Raw genomic sequence first — 13,781 nt, forward strand, 5'->3', positions numbered from 1 at the left:
AAAAGGACATTGTAGCCAAAGTATTCATGCAGGTGCTGTTCTTCACGTGCTCTTCAGATTGCCCTGTAAAACTATAATTAGTACAAGTGACAGCATTCGAGAACTGAAGAAATGCAAGCGAAGAACAATGACCACTCTCATAAGTAGGTTAACTAGTTGGAGGGACGAAAAGACAACTTTGTCATTAGAGTAAGTAATTAATTGTAGAAATGTTATTACATGCAGGTATTCTAATTCCATTTCATGTACTTCCAGATTGACAGAGGATGAACATCCGAGGACATCAACTCAAGTTAACCCAGTTTTTGAATCTGCGACCATATTATTTTTTGCTGGTAAGAACTTTTGTATTATTTTTGAGTTTCATTCTAAAATCCTTGTGATTTTTGTAATTTGTAGAATCCGTAGCTGACCTTTTGATTCACAAAGCAGAAACTGATGCCGGTCATGTTGCAAGGAAAACAGTACCACCAGCAAAAGCCACTGACGATAGCAGTGATGAAGAAGCACCAGTTTCACCAATTAAGCGTACTAGAAGGTCGTTACAGGGAACAAGTGATGTTGACAGGTCGTTCCAAGGTAAAGTGCCAGTTCAACAATTATATTGTGCATCGGGTAATGTATAGGTGCTAGTAGGCGTTTGCTAATTGTTTTTCTATTGCTGTTCCGGCGAAAACTACGCCTTTAGAATCTACCACCTAAGTCTACCGTAACGAAGAATGACGCGAAGACAGACCAACATCGCCCTACTAAGTTACTGTTTAACCCTAATGTTCCCTACCCCAACTGTAATTATGTCTCGTCTGCTCCGAACCCCACGCTTCTGACACTACACGTCCATTTCTTGTATCGCGAACTTGTGTCCTCCGATCCAAGAAATTCACTCTACCAATCTTCTTCGACTACTAGGTATCACTATTCACAATTTATATGTAGTACCTGTTCGTGTTCTAAACCACATTGATTGCCTATAGTCAAAGTACTTGTCCTGTGTCGAACTGTGTCGACGAAACATTCTGCCTTCATCCCTGATTTGTCTGAGCCTGTAAAGCATTCTCCTTGTAAGAAGAATGACTTTACTTGATTGAGACAAGAAATGATAATAATGAATAAATAAATAATGAATGAACTCGGGAGGCGTTACCACAATGCCGAATATATTTTTTATCTAGTGGGCCAAACAACAACAAAGGAAATACACAGTTATGGGCATAAAAAAGGGAAACGGAAATAGAGGAATAGAGTTATGCGAAATTGATCTTACCGTCACCACTGTGGCGGGGAATAAAAATAAAGATGAACCGTTGCGGAGAAGATATAGATTACAGGCTCATAGGTCGCACAAGCAGCGATGAGAAGCACTTATAATAGTTGTTGATTTAAACACAATTTATACTCACAACTATTGATGAATTGAACAACACTTGTAGATAGGATAGCACTAGAACTGGAACTTGAACAAGAACAGGAACTAGTGTAAGAACGAAGCGGAACTAGAACTAACTTTTGGGAACAAAAGGCATCCTTTGTTGCTGACTCTCGTGCAAAAGTAGCAACAGAGAGAGATGAGAGGGATACATACATATAAAGACCACACGCTTGATTTGAAGAGAGAAAAAACAGGGAGAAAAACTGAGTCGAGACTTTAAACAAAAACTGGACAAGAGAGACCAAAACAAGACAACTTGTCTGGGTGGCTTACAATACGAATACTCAATTACTACTACCCCTTTCCCATAGAAAGGGGAAAAAGGAAAACAAAAAATGGGCACGTGATACTAGGCAGGCCCGTGCCCCCTACAGTCCTGCCCGCGAGGGCAGCACCGTAGGTGACAGCGGGACCCACCGTTACAACAGGTGCAAGAACAAAATTCACAACGACACTTCTGACGTCACACAAAAAACAGGAAATAAATGAATACAATGTGAAAACAAGGTCTTCTTCTAGCAGCTGGAGATGGCCCATCCTAGTGCGATGACAGGTTTGTGTACGCCTTTTTTGGTGCACATAATACCTGATGGTGGTCGTCTGTGTTGCACAACGTGCAACGTCGGGGATGGGGGCAGTCTGCGGTCTTAGTGTGTCCGGCGACGGCGGTTGGGACGAAACAACCAAAACACCGTCGCTGGGCAAACAGGAGCTCTAATTTGTCCTTGTTTGTGAGGAGCATGAACTCCTCACACTCCGTAGTCTTCTTCCGGCAGGGGGTTGGTCCCAACACGTGAGACTTCAGGAAACAAAGGATCACCGGCGTGTGTAGAGGGACGACGTACGTTGGACGGGCTGGATTTGCGGCCGGGGTGGGTAACTGAGCACCGGCCTCCCTTTCCCGTTCCTTGCGCAAGAGAGACCCGACGTACCCACTCATCAGGGTCTCTCTTTCGCTCCTGAAATGAACATGGACGTTCACGAGATCGTCGGACAGTTGCTTGACCTCCTTGTCAAGATTTATGATTGCCCGCTGGTAACCATAAACCTTGTCGACGGCCTCCTTTTTCGCCCTTTCGAGCTTTTCTATTGTCTCTAGAAGATTGGCCGCACACTCCTGTTCCATCTCCCGGCTCACCTTTAGCTTTTCTTTTACGGATGCCGGCGATGGAGGCGGATATTCTGCCATGTTGAACGTTAAACGTAGGAGTCGCACAGGATCACTTCACGCTTTGACGAGGTTAGGTCGACTGAATGCCGTCTGCTAGTGTAATAGGTTAAACAGTTTCCTGTGTTACTAAACAGCAAGCGACCTGACTTTTGCCCTTTGCCCTATATTTGAACTTAAATATAGGTGGCGTTGAGCTTCGTCAATCCTCCACCAGGTTTAGAGTTGCGGTTGTCTTACGTTGTTTCCATTTGAGTTTTACCACTGTGAATTTACTTGTTACATTTACGATTTGTTTTTACAAGGGGAGCTACTAATTGTGGCTCCAATACATTCAATATTTACATTTTACGATACTGAAATTGAGGTTTTACGCTGTTGTAAAGTTGCTGTTGTAAAGTTCCATTTTTTCTTCTTTTGCGTAAACTTCTTGTTCGTTGGCTGGGACCATGATACATAATTTGGCCACCGGCCGAATACATGGTTTTGGATGATTGGTAAGTTGTACTTTTACCACTCGAACAACATTATCCGTTGCACTGGGAATAACTTCCAACACTTTACCCAACGGCCACTGTCCACGCAAAGTATTGGGTTCGATTACAAGTACTAGATCCCCTACGGTGACGTTAGGCCTATTTTCTTGCCACTTTCTTCTCTCAGTTAAGTGGGGAACGTTTTCACGTAGCCATCTATTCCAAAAATGTTGGAGTATGGCTTGGCCTTGCAGATACTGTTTGTTGGTTACGTTCATATCTTCCACGTCGGCCAGTTGTAGAGGTAAATATGGTCGAGCTCCACCGTACAAAAAGTGGTTTGGCGTTAACGGGTCCGGGTCTTCTGGGTCCACGCTCAGATGGGTTAACGGACGGGCGTTCAACAAAGCTGCCACTTCAGCGATTACGGTTCGTAAGACTTGGTCCGTAACTAGGCAGTTCCCGATACTGGTCTTCATTGCCCGCTTGCAGGATTGTACGATCCTTTCCCAAACACCGCCGAAGTGGGGTCCATGGGGTGGAGAGAAGTGCCATTCAATCTGTTGGCAAGCCATCACGGTGTGAAGCTCTTGGTGCTTAGCAACAAGTTCTTCTAAGGCTTGTCTCAACTCTTGCTCGGCGGCAACAAAGTTTGTCCCATTGTCGCTGTAAACGACCTTCGGTTTTCCACGTAGGCTAACAAAACGGGAGAAGCAGAGTAAAAACTCCTCCATACTGAGCCCGTTGGCCACTTCCAGGTGAACTGCTCGGGTGGTGAAACACGTGAATAGGCTGACCCAACGTTTTTCATGCCTTCGTCCTCTTCCACCAACTCTAACCGTTAAAGGACCAAAGTAGTCGATCCCTGTGTACGTGAACGGAGGCAGATGGGGTGTTAAACGATGTATTGGTAGTGAAGCCATCAACGGAGGGTTAGGTTTCGCCGACGTCCGCTTGCAAGGCCAGCAGTTGTTGATGACAGATTTTACCACTTTGCGTCCGGAGAGTATCCAAAAGCTTGAACGTACGTCTGTCAGTAATCTTTCGGTCTTGACGTGCATGTGTCTAACGTGGTAACCAGATTATCCTTTTCGTTAAAAGTTGAGATGCTGGTAGAAGTATGCGGTGCTTGGCTGCATAGTCGATCGGCGCGTGAAGTATACGTCCGCCAATTCGCATCTGTCCAGCTTCATCCAAGAAGGGCTGGAAGGTGCGAAGTTTTGATCTGAGTGGTAATTCCAGATTCTTGCGAAGGGCATAGACTTCCTCAGCAAAGGCCAATTCTTGCGCTCGTACGATGCATTTTGTCAGCGATGTTACCATTTCTTCTACTGTCAGCTCTCCGACCATGGGTTTTTCATCACGTAGTTTTGCTCTAGCGTTGTCGGCAAATCTTTTACTCCAGGCCAGTACTCGTTGAAGTTTCACCAAGCTGGAAAAACGTGTGACACATCGGTCGATGACATGGTTCTCATCTTCCGTTTTGACTGCCAAGACGCGAATCACGTTTACGTCTCGTTCCTCAGGCTCCGTAATCTCTTCCCAAGTGTACCACTCTGAAGGGTCTAGGTTCAGGAACGCAGGTCCTTGGTGGAAATAGGCCAATTCGTCGACGTCTCTTGGGTCGATACCCCTACTACAAAGGTCTGCAGGGTTTAAATCTCCGGCAACATGACGCCATTGTCGACGAGCCGTGTTTCGGAGTATCTTTCCGATGCGGTTGTTGACGAAGACTTCAAATCGGCACGTCTTCGAGTGGATCCACCGCAGCACTGTTTGCGAGTCTGTGTGGAAGGTTACTTACCTCACGTGAACATTTCTAGTTCACGACAAATCGTGAGAGCAAGGTTGAGGCCTTCTACTGCCGCCTGTAACTCCAAACGGGGAATCGTGAGACCTTTTACCGGTGTAACGTGCGTTTTCGACATGACGAATGACACGTTGACGGAATGGTCTTCAAATACAGTGCGGAAGTAGGCTACTGCTCCGAAACCTTTGGAGCTTGCATCCGTGAAGACGAGGAGACACTGTTGAGTCCATCGTCCTCGTTTGAGACGGAAGCATCTCGGTACTGAGAGCGACTCCAAATTTCCCAGATGATCGCACCAGCCATAGAAACGTTGACTCAATGTTTCCGGTACGACGTCATCCCAACCGATCCGTTCTTCATTGGTCCAGATGTCTTGGAGTAAAGACTTCATCACGAAGATAACTGGTGCAACTAGCCCCAACGGGTCGTAGACGCTAGAGATGATGCTTAGGAAGGCTCGCTTCGTGAGTGTTACGTTGTTTGGCGGCTTCCGAATCTTGAACGACAGCATATCTCGTTCGCTGTCCCAAATTACTCCCAGCGTTCTTTCGACGGGAAGTTTCTCCAAGTCCAGATTTAGAGTTGGTGACGCGAGGCCAAACTCTCGTAACGCCGCTATCACCGTTCTCGATGACGACGTCCATTTGGTCAAATTGAAGCCCCCTAACTGGAGAAGGGACTTCATTTGGCGGGACCGTTTGATGACCTCGTCTTCGGACTCGAAGGAGTCTAGATAATTGTCGACGTAGAAATTACGTCGAACGCTATCGGCTACGTCTGGAAACTGGCTGCGGTAGTCGTCGGCCGTCCTGTTGAGGGCGAAGATGCAGCTCGTCGGGGATGATATAGCTCCAAATACGTGTACCGTCATCTGGTACGTTAACGGAGCTGAATTACTGCCAGGCGTCCGGTAGAGAAATCGGAAGGCTGCCTGGTCTGCTTCCGGGACTTTCACTTGGTGGAACATTTTCTCAATGTCCGCTCCGACTGGTACAAGGTTACGGCGGAAACGGATGAGCACACCAAGCAGCCTAACGAGTAAGTTAGGTCCTCGGAGCAGGTTTTGGTTTATCGATGTGCCACCAAACTCAGCAGCTCCATCGAATACGACACGAACTTTGGTCAATGAGCTGGAAGGGCTCACGTCCCCGTGGTGTGGCAGGTACCACGTCTTTTTTGTCTCCGTCTGGGCTTCTTGGGTCGTTAGGAGCCGGGCGTGTTTTAACCCGATGTACTCCTTGACTACTGCATCGTACTTATGAGCAAACTCTTCGTCCCGATGAAAACGTCGTTCGAGAGCGTAGAGCCTCTTCAATGCAGCTGCCCGATTGTTTGGGAGATCTACTTCGTCGGCTTTGCACATTAAGCCGACTTGGTACTGGTTACCGATACGTTTTACTGAAGACTCTAGGATGCGTTTTCCACGTAAGTCTTCCTCAGATAGAACGGGTGGTTCTATCTCTACTTCGTTGGCCTCAAGTTGCCAAAACTTCTTCACCAGCTCGTTTAGGTCTTCGGAACGTTCCTCGATGGCCAGATGAGCGATGAACGGGCGTGCGTCTTGCGGTGGACCTGTTTGTCCACCCAGACACCAACCAAACGGCGTCTTGAAGGCGATGGGCCCAGTCGTTCCAGCCGGCGGCTTGATGGAAGCTACATGATCGTGGGCCTCTGCGACGTCGATTCCTATCAGCACGGTCACGTCCTCTTCTTGCACGGTTGGGACGTCAATACCACATAGGTGTTTCCATGACTCCAACTGTCGAGGGTCGATCGGCGAATTCGGCGTCATCTTCAAATTGTCGACGGCGTAAGCGTGTTTGACTTCAAACTGGCTGCTACCATCACGAGACGTTAGGGTGAAATTTACTACGGAAGCCGTAACGTTAGACATGGCTCCGTCATACGAGACGACGTTGATGCGTTTTGATGGCCCAACGAGTCCCAACTTTCTTACTAATTTGCTCTGAATCAGCGTGGTGTCGCTTCCGGTATCAAGGAAACCGAAAGTGTCGACCCAAGTTTTGCCAACTCCAACACGAACCGGTACGATCTTGAAACGTACACGTCGTTTTACTGTTTCCAGATGGGTCAAGGTCCCAAGGAAAGCTGTCGAAGGTGGCGCTGATGTAGCAGTAGGATCCGCTGACCTCCTTAATGGGATGAATTCGGATCCGTGAAGCAAGGTGTGGTGTCGGTTTCCAGTACAATCAGCGATAGTACAGCTGACGTCCCTGGGACATTCCTTGCGTTCGTGGTTTCCCGTAAGACATAACAAACATTCTCCGGACTTGAATACCTTCTCAGCCCTTTTCGTGGGCGTGAGAGACATGAAGACGTTACAGGTTGAGAGATGGTGGCTCCTGCCATTACATACAAAGCATTTCCATCTTTCCGTCTTCTCGGCTGGCATCTTCCCTGATATTGATCGGCTCCTTGGAGGCATGGTTGCTGAAGATGTTGATACCGTTACTTTCGAACCTTCCATCGTCATTACGTGTCCAATGGTCGACGTGTGTGGGAAGCTGGGTCTCTTGACGGGCTTCCTTTCGTCGAACTTTACACCTTTGGACGTCGACGTGGGTAAGGACTCGAATACATTTTTTCCATGTTGCTTGCTCATGGATTTTAGCGTCACCCAGTCGTCTAGGTCTAGAACATTCAGTTCTACTCCTGTCATTTTTTTTTTTCGTTCCACTTATCCTTGAGGTAGGGCGTAAGTTTTGCTTCAAGGGCCATCAACGTTGTACGGCTGTGCAGCTCATGGGCATACTTCGACTTGGAGAGCGTGGCTACTGCACCATAAAGACGGTTTGCGAAAGTCTTGAGGCTGGCAGCATCTAAGCTCTTCAATGGCGGGACCTGTAGAAGGTCGTCGAGGTACGTCTGATCTATAATTTCCGTGCGACCGTACACCGCGTCTAAACGTTCCCACACCACGGAGTACATCGTTCCATCGGCGAGACATTCGCCGATTTCGTTTCGTACCTCTTCGGCTAGCAGCTCCTCCAATATGAAAAGAAGTACCGGAGAATCTTCGTACTCTTCATACAAGGCCTGGAATTTAGCCTTGAATCGCGCGTAGTTCTTCGGATTGCCGTCAAATGGCTGGATCTTGAAGTTGGGAGGTTGTAGTCGGCTGCAACAGCTGCTGTGAGGACGATTTACTTGACTGTGGGGGTGAGAACGTTCTGAGTGTTCATCTTCGTCGTGATCCGTAGGGTCGCAACGGGACGTCATCGTGGCCATCGCACCTCGCCGCGGGTCTCGTGGAGATGCATCGGCGGCGACCAATCTTCTGCGATGACTGACAGCATCCTCCATCGTACGTATGGGTGACAGGGCTGGAACATCTTGACGTGCTTGTAAGACTGGTGATCGCCCAGAAAGTCGTTGATCCTGAATCGTTCGAGGTTGAACTTTCATCTCGTCTATTTCCGTTCGAAGGTCTTCGATTTTAGCTGACAATTCCACCTTAACCGCGTCAATTTTCTGATCCAAACCGTCCAACGTGTGGTGTGCTTCCCGTACTAACGTGTTGTTGGCCGCGATATCTTTGGACGTGCTCCTTGAACTTTCAATGAGCTTACTAAGTTGTTCGCTCATACTCCTTAACGCCTTGTTGAGGGTTTCTGTGATGGAAGTTGTATTTGCTTCCATCTGGGCCCTTGCCGTTTCCAACTTCAATTCTAGCTTTAGCATCTGTTCTTCTTTCTCCAACTCCCCTTGGGTTGATTGTTGGAGAAGGCTGGCAGGTTTAGTGTTGGTACGCCTTTTTTCAGATAGCGTGGTACTACAGGTGATGTCCGAAGCTGATGTCCCAATCGAGCTGACGGACTGACTTGAGGAAGTGGCGTAGCGACTTGTGAATTTGATGACTTCGACGTGATCGGTTTCGAAGTCTACTTCCCACTTGTCACATGCTTGACGTTGCTGCTCAGTGAGGTCGGATATACTTTCTGTATATTGGTGGTGAATTGATTTGACTTCGTCGTAAATACGAATCAATTCGTCACGCCATGCTGCTACTTGCAATTTCTTCAATCTGATGGCTCCCATCTTGTGGTCTTCCACAGCCTTTTTGAGTTGCGTCGTTAACTTCGTGTGGGCCGCCTTTCTCTTCCCACGTTTCTTCTTGAGATCGTTTTCGGGAAGTAATGGCCATTCACTCTTCTGTCGTTCAGGTTTCGATGCGTCTACCATTGCGTTCGGACCGTGTTCCCAAATGTGGCCAATTTCCATATTTTCGGCTTTGGGTGCGGCTTCACTCATGACGTAGAAACGTTATTTCAGGCTGATAGAGTCACACGTTAACGGATGTCGATGATTCACGTAGATACACCGATCTTCTTGTCAGATGGCAAACGCGTGGTGGACAGGTGGGTGCCTTCAGGCTGGCGTAGACGTCTGTCAAAGGTTTACAGGGAGAATACCCGACAATTTTGCAATCAAGCGAGGGTTTTTACTGACGAGGACTGGAAAATGCACGTGTTCGGCAATTCCCGGGTTTCGGCACCATTTGTTGCTGACTCGTGCAAAAGTAGCAACAGAGAGAGATGAGAGGGATGAGAGATGAGGGTGAAACGTAATGATGAACGAGGTGATACAAAGAAAACGAAAACTTCTTTATTTCAGGGAAACGAAAGACCACACGCTTGATTTGAAGAGAGAAAAAACAGGGAGAAAAACTGAGTCGAGACTTTAAACAAAAACTGGACAAGAGAGACCAAAACAAGACAACTTGTCTGGGTGGCTTACAATACGAATACTCAATTACTACTACCCCTTTTCCATAGAAAGGGGAAAAAGGAAAACAAAAAATGGGCACGCGATACTAGGCAGGCCCGTGCCCCCTACAGCCCTGCCCACGAGGGCAGCACCGTAGGTGACATCCTTTTATAGGTCTTACATGCTTAAGGGAAACATAGCATTTCCGACAAATGAGCTCCGGATGTCGTACGCTGGAACATTTCATATTCACGGAAATGCATGGCGCGACTTCCTACGCATGAAGATTCATCCAATCGGAAATAAGTAGAGCACAAGGTATAATATTAAAATAGAATTCAACGAAAGGGCAACAACACTTGAATTATGATATTTATAAGGCATAAAGGCAACGGATGTATATATAATCATATTAATAAAACAAACAATCAAGACACAATATAATTCAATAAAATTTGTGTTTTATGACTTCGTTACATCACTCCCGGCGGTGCGAGATTACGTCCCGTAATCAGACTTCATAAGCGAAATCCGGTTCTGATTCTTGAATTGGGCGACAGCATAACTTGCTGATGAGTCCGAAAAATCCACAGCCATAACATATGCGTAGAAAAAGTAGACCAAGAAGGCAAAGTACACCGATGAAGAAATAATTTTTAATAGTTTCCCGCCAGCTAGTATAAGAGTCCGCTCCAGATGCTGATAACAAAACGTTGGTTACACTCGGTCGACTATGGGATGAAAACTCACTCGGCGAATGTTCATTCATAGCTGCGGCAATATCAGCCATAATACTCATATGATCCATAATAGTTTCACCATACGCAGGGTTACTTTTATGTTCATATTAATAAAGCAAACAATCAAGACACAATATAATTCAATAAAATTTTTATTTTATGACTTCGTTACAGAGCCACTCGGTAACAATGTTGTTTCATCCCTTTCCTAACTAGCTATATTAATATTCATATTAGTAGGCTCTCGCCCAAACTTCGGTTTAGATCCTGTATATGTGTATGAGTGGCCATTTAGCCTGTCAGCCCGTCAGCTCATCAGGTATTCTAAGTAACATTCTGAATTGTACCACATTTACTAAACCCTATACGTCTAGGCACCATATTCTACACACAATACAACTTCTCTCCACCATTGGTGGAGTAAAGTGTAGTGTGTGTAGTAACAATTGTTCTTTCTGGTGGAGTCGACAGCAGTTTGAGAAACTGCCCGCACTCTGGTTTCATTCGAGGAAACAATTGCAGATATGTTTGAACTATCCAGTTCAGATTCTGAGGAAGATACTAATGGGCAAAGAGTGCTATCGCCAACTGAAGGAATTGAAGAAAGGGGTTATAATTCGCATCGCACTGGAAGCTTTTCGAAGGTTGGTGAAAAACAAGCAAAATAATTCTTTATTTAATGTGTTTAAATATTCTAATTCCACGTTTATGAAACTATAGAACCTTGATGGGCAAAGCCTTGATATTGATGAAATTATACAGCTCAGACGACAGGTGCAAGAATACAAACTAAAGTTCCAGCAAGTAGAAAAGGCTATGCAAAAACAGAAAATGGAAGAAACACGTCTAATAGAAGAAATTAATAGGATAAATGATTTACTTCATATGAATCCTTGTCAACAGCTAGCTGCACTAGTTATTCGTAAGTATTTCTTTACTTTATATGTCCGAGGTCTATGTTGTTATTATATATCTAATTAATAACCTTGTAAGTTTAGAAATTCATGGATGTCTTTAGGAGTTGAAGGCAACTTTAGACGACTCCCGACCTTCAACAGCTTTTGGGCACACAGCAAAAATCGGATTCGTTGCCTGGTAATTCAGGATCGCAAAAAGTGCAAGATGCTAAGCAGGTATAAAACCAATTTATATAAGCCCTGACATTAATCAATGTAAACGCATTCGTTTGGCAGTACCTAGTTAATGGTATATCGTTGAAGATTAATGAAGCTGACTTAAAGTTAGCCGTATCATATGGCAGTGTCGGAAATGGTGATTCTAACATTAGGTCCATGAAAAACAAAATCATGGAGTCAGTGTACACACGAGAATTCATAGCAACCCATTCGTACACAGGGAAGAAAGCTCCGGCAAATAGACAGAACAGGGAACACCAACCAAAACCAGCTCTGCCAATTGACGACGTCAAAGCAATTCGTTGTAAGAATGTTTGTTTTATTTCAAAATTTATAAATGTCTATAATTCCCTACTTATTTACAGTATTTGTCATCTCGTATTGGGAAAGAAAACACAAAGTGACGTTAAACCCAAAACTAATCACAATGGCAATGCAAGACAAACTTGGCACGGAGCATAGGGAATACAGAAGGCTTGCACGAAGGGTGCAAGATCAAAGAAGCAGCGATGACGCCCTTGAACTAGTCAATGCGACGGACGATAGTAATTAAATAAAATATTTGTGGTTCCCCAACTAAAAAGTGTTACATTTCTGAGAGCAAAGATTTTACATGGATAAATGCCATCTTTATGTTTTCGTTTCCAGTCAGTTTTAATGGCCTATTTCGGCCTTGTTTCCCTCAGTTACTTTTCTCAGCCGTTATGTGAATTGTTATCGGGGATTGTAAATGTCCAACATGTTTTGCATTTTATTGCCGTATCGTTTATCGCAAAGACAATTTTATGTTGTTCGTATTCAGTCAAAACGGCACATGTAAGGCTCTTAGCTGATCCTGAATTTCATACTTTTTAACACAACAGTGATTTTTGTTTCCCTGGCCGACTACCATGAAAAGCGTTCACAAAGAAATTACACACAATAACGTTTGAAATTTCCTGTTAATACTAACTATTAATATAATACAACGAGGATTAAACACCTGTTAACTACTCGCAAATTACGACTGGAAACTTGTTTGTTCTCTACACGGTGTGCTAGGATTATAAATTATCGGTATAGAAATCAGTGATGTCGGTATAATGTCAGTATAAAACCATGTTGACAGGCCGTTAAATATCTCCGTATCGTAACCAGTAAAAAATAATACCGTATCGGTTCAAATATAGGTTTCATTTTCACAACCGGCAACGGGTTGTGTGACCCACAATAAATCTGCCGCTTACTCACTAACTAGCGGTTATTTTTTTCTTAGGGCTAGGTGTCTGCAACAAAACAAGAATTGGTAGGCATGAAATGTGAAACGACATCGAGAAAATGGATGACGGCCGAACATTATACCGGGGAGAAATTTGACGACAATGGTCGTGAGATGTACGCTTTGGTGATATGGGAAAATTACAGCGATGTTGAAGAAAAGTACTGTAGTGCACTCTCAATTTGTGATTTCTACTTCTTTATTGCTTTTGGCTACCATTTGGTAGCGAAATGAAACATGCTACCAAATGGTAGTACTTGCTACCATTTGGTAGGAAAGTCGTCAATTTTTATATAGTAGAGAAAAGGTAGAGGAAAGTAAATCATTTACCAATACGTCTACCATTCAAAAATTTCGCATTGGTAATCATACTACCACGGAAAATACACTACCATTTTCCTTCTATTTGTCTACCTTTTCGCCACTTTTTGTCCTACCACACCACCACACTTTTAAAATTTTAATAAATGCGCGAAAAATTTTTTGTTTCAGTGAAGCAGTACTGCTTACTTTTTATTGAAAGAAATAAAATCAAAAGCGAAAAACATGTAATGTAGAATTTATCATCATCTTCGTCGAAAATTGGGTCTCCGTTTCTATTAAGCTCATTGTCAGGCCTGCAATTAGGCTTTGCCTTTTTAGCCGGGCAACAGCATTCCTTATTTTCCCTCAGTTTTCTCCTGGACAATTTTTTTAAGAAAAGGACAAAAAATAGAAAAATAATCGATGGGATTATTGATTAAAATCTTTACATAAAATAAAAGAATATGACTAACTTTGAAGTGGTTAGAAAAAATTCGTTTGCCTCACAAACAAAAACGTGAACTTGCACCATTCCCATAAGATACAGTAGGTTGTTTGGCACTAAATGGGAAATAAAATCAAGAATCAGAGAAAGAAAAAAATCCACAATCCATCCACTATCAAGAATCCTACAAATGGAAAAACGCGCACGTTTGTAGATGCAAAATGGAGAACAAATTTTACACTTGCTAAGATATCAAAACTGATGTATGAGAGACACTAGATCCTTCAA

This window comes from Daphnia carinata, chromosome 5 (assembly GCF_022539665.2).
Source record: "Daphnia carinata strain CSIRO-1 chromosome 5, CSIRO_AGI_Dcar_HiC_V3, whole genome shotgun sequence".
In the NCBI taxonomy this organism is placed as follows: Eukaryota; Metazoa; Arthropoda; class Branchiopoda; order Diplostraca; family Daphniidae; genus Daphnia; species Daphnia carinata.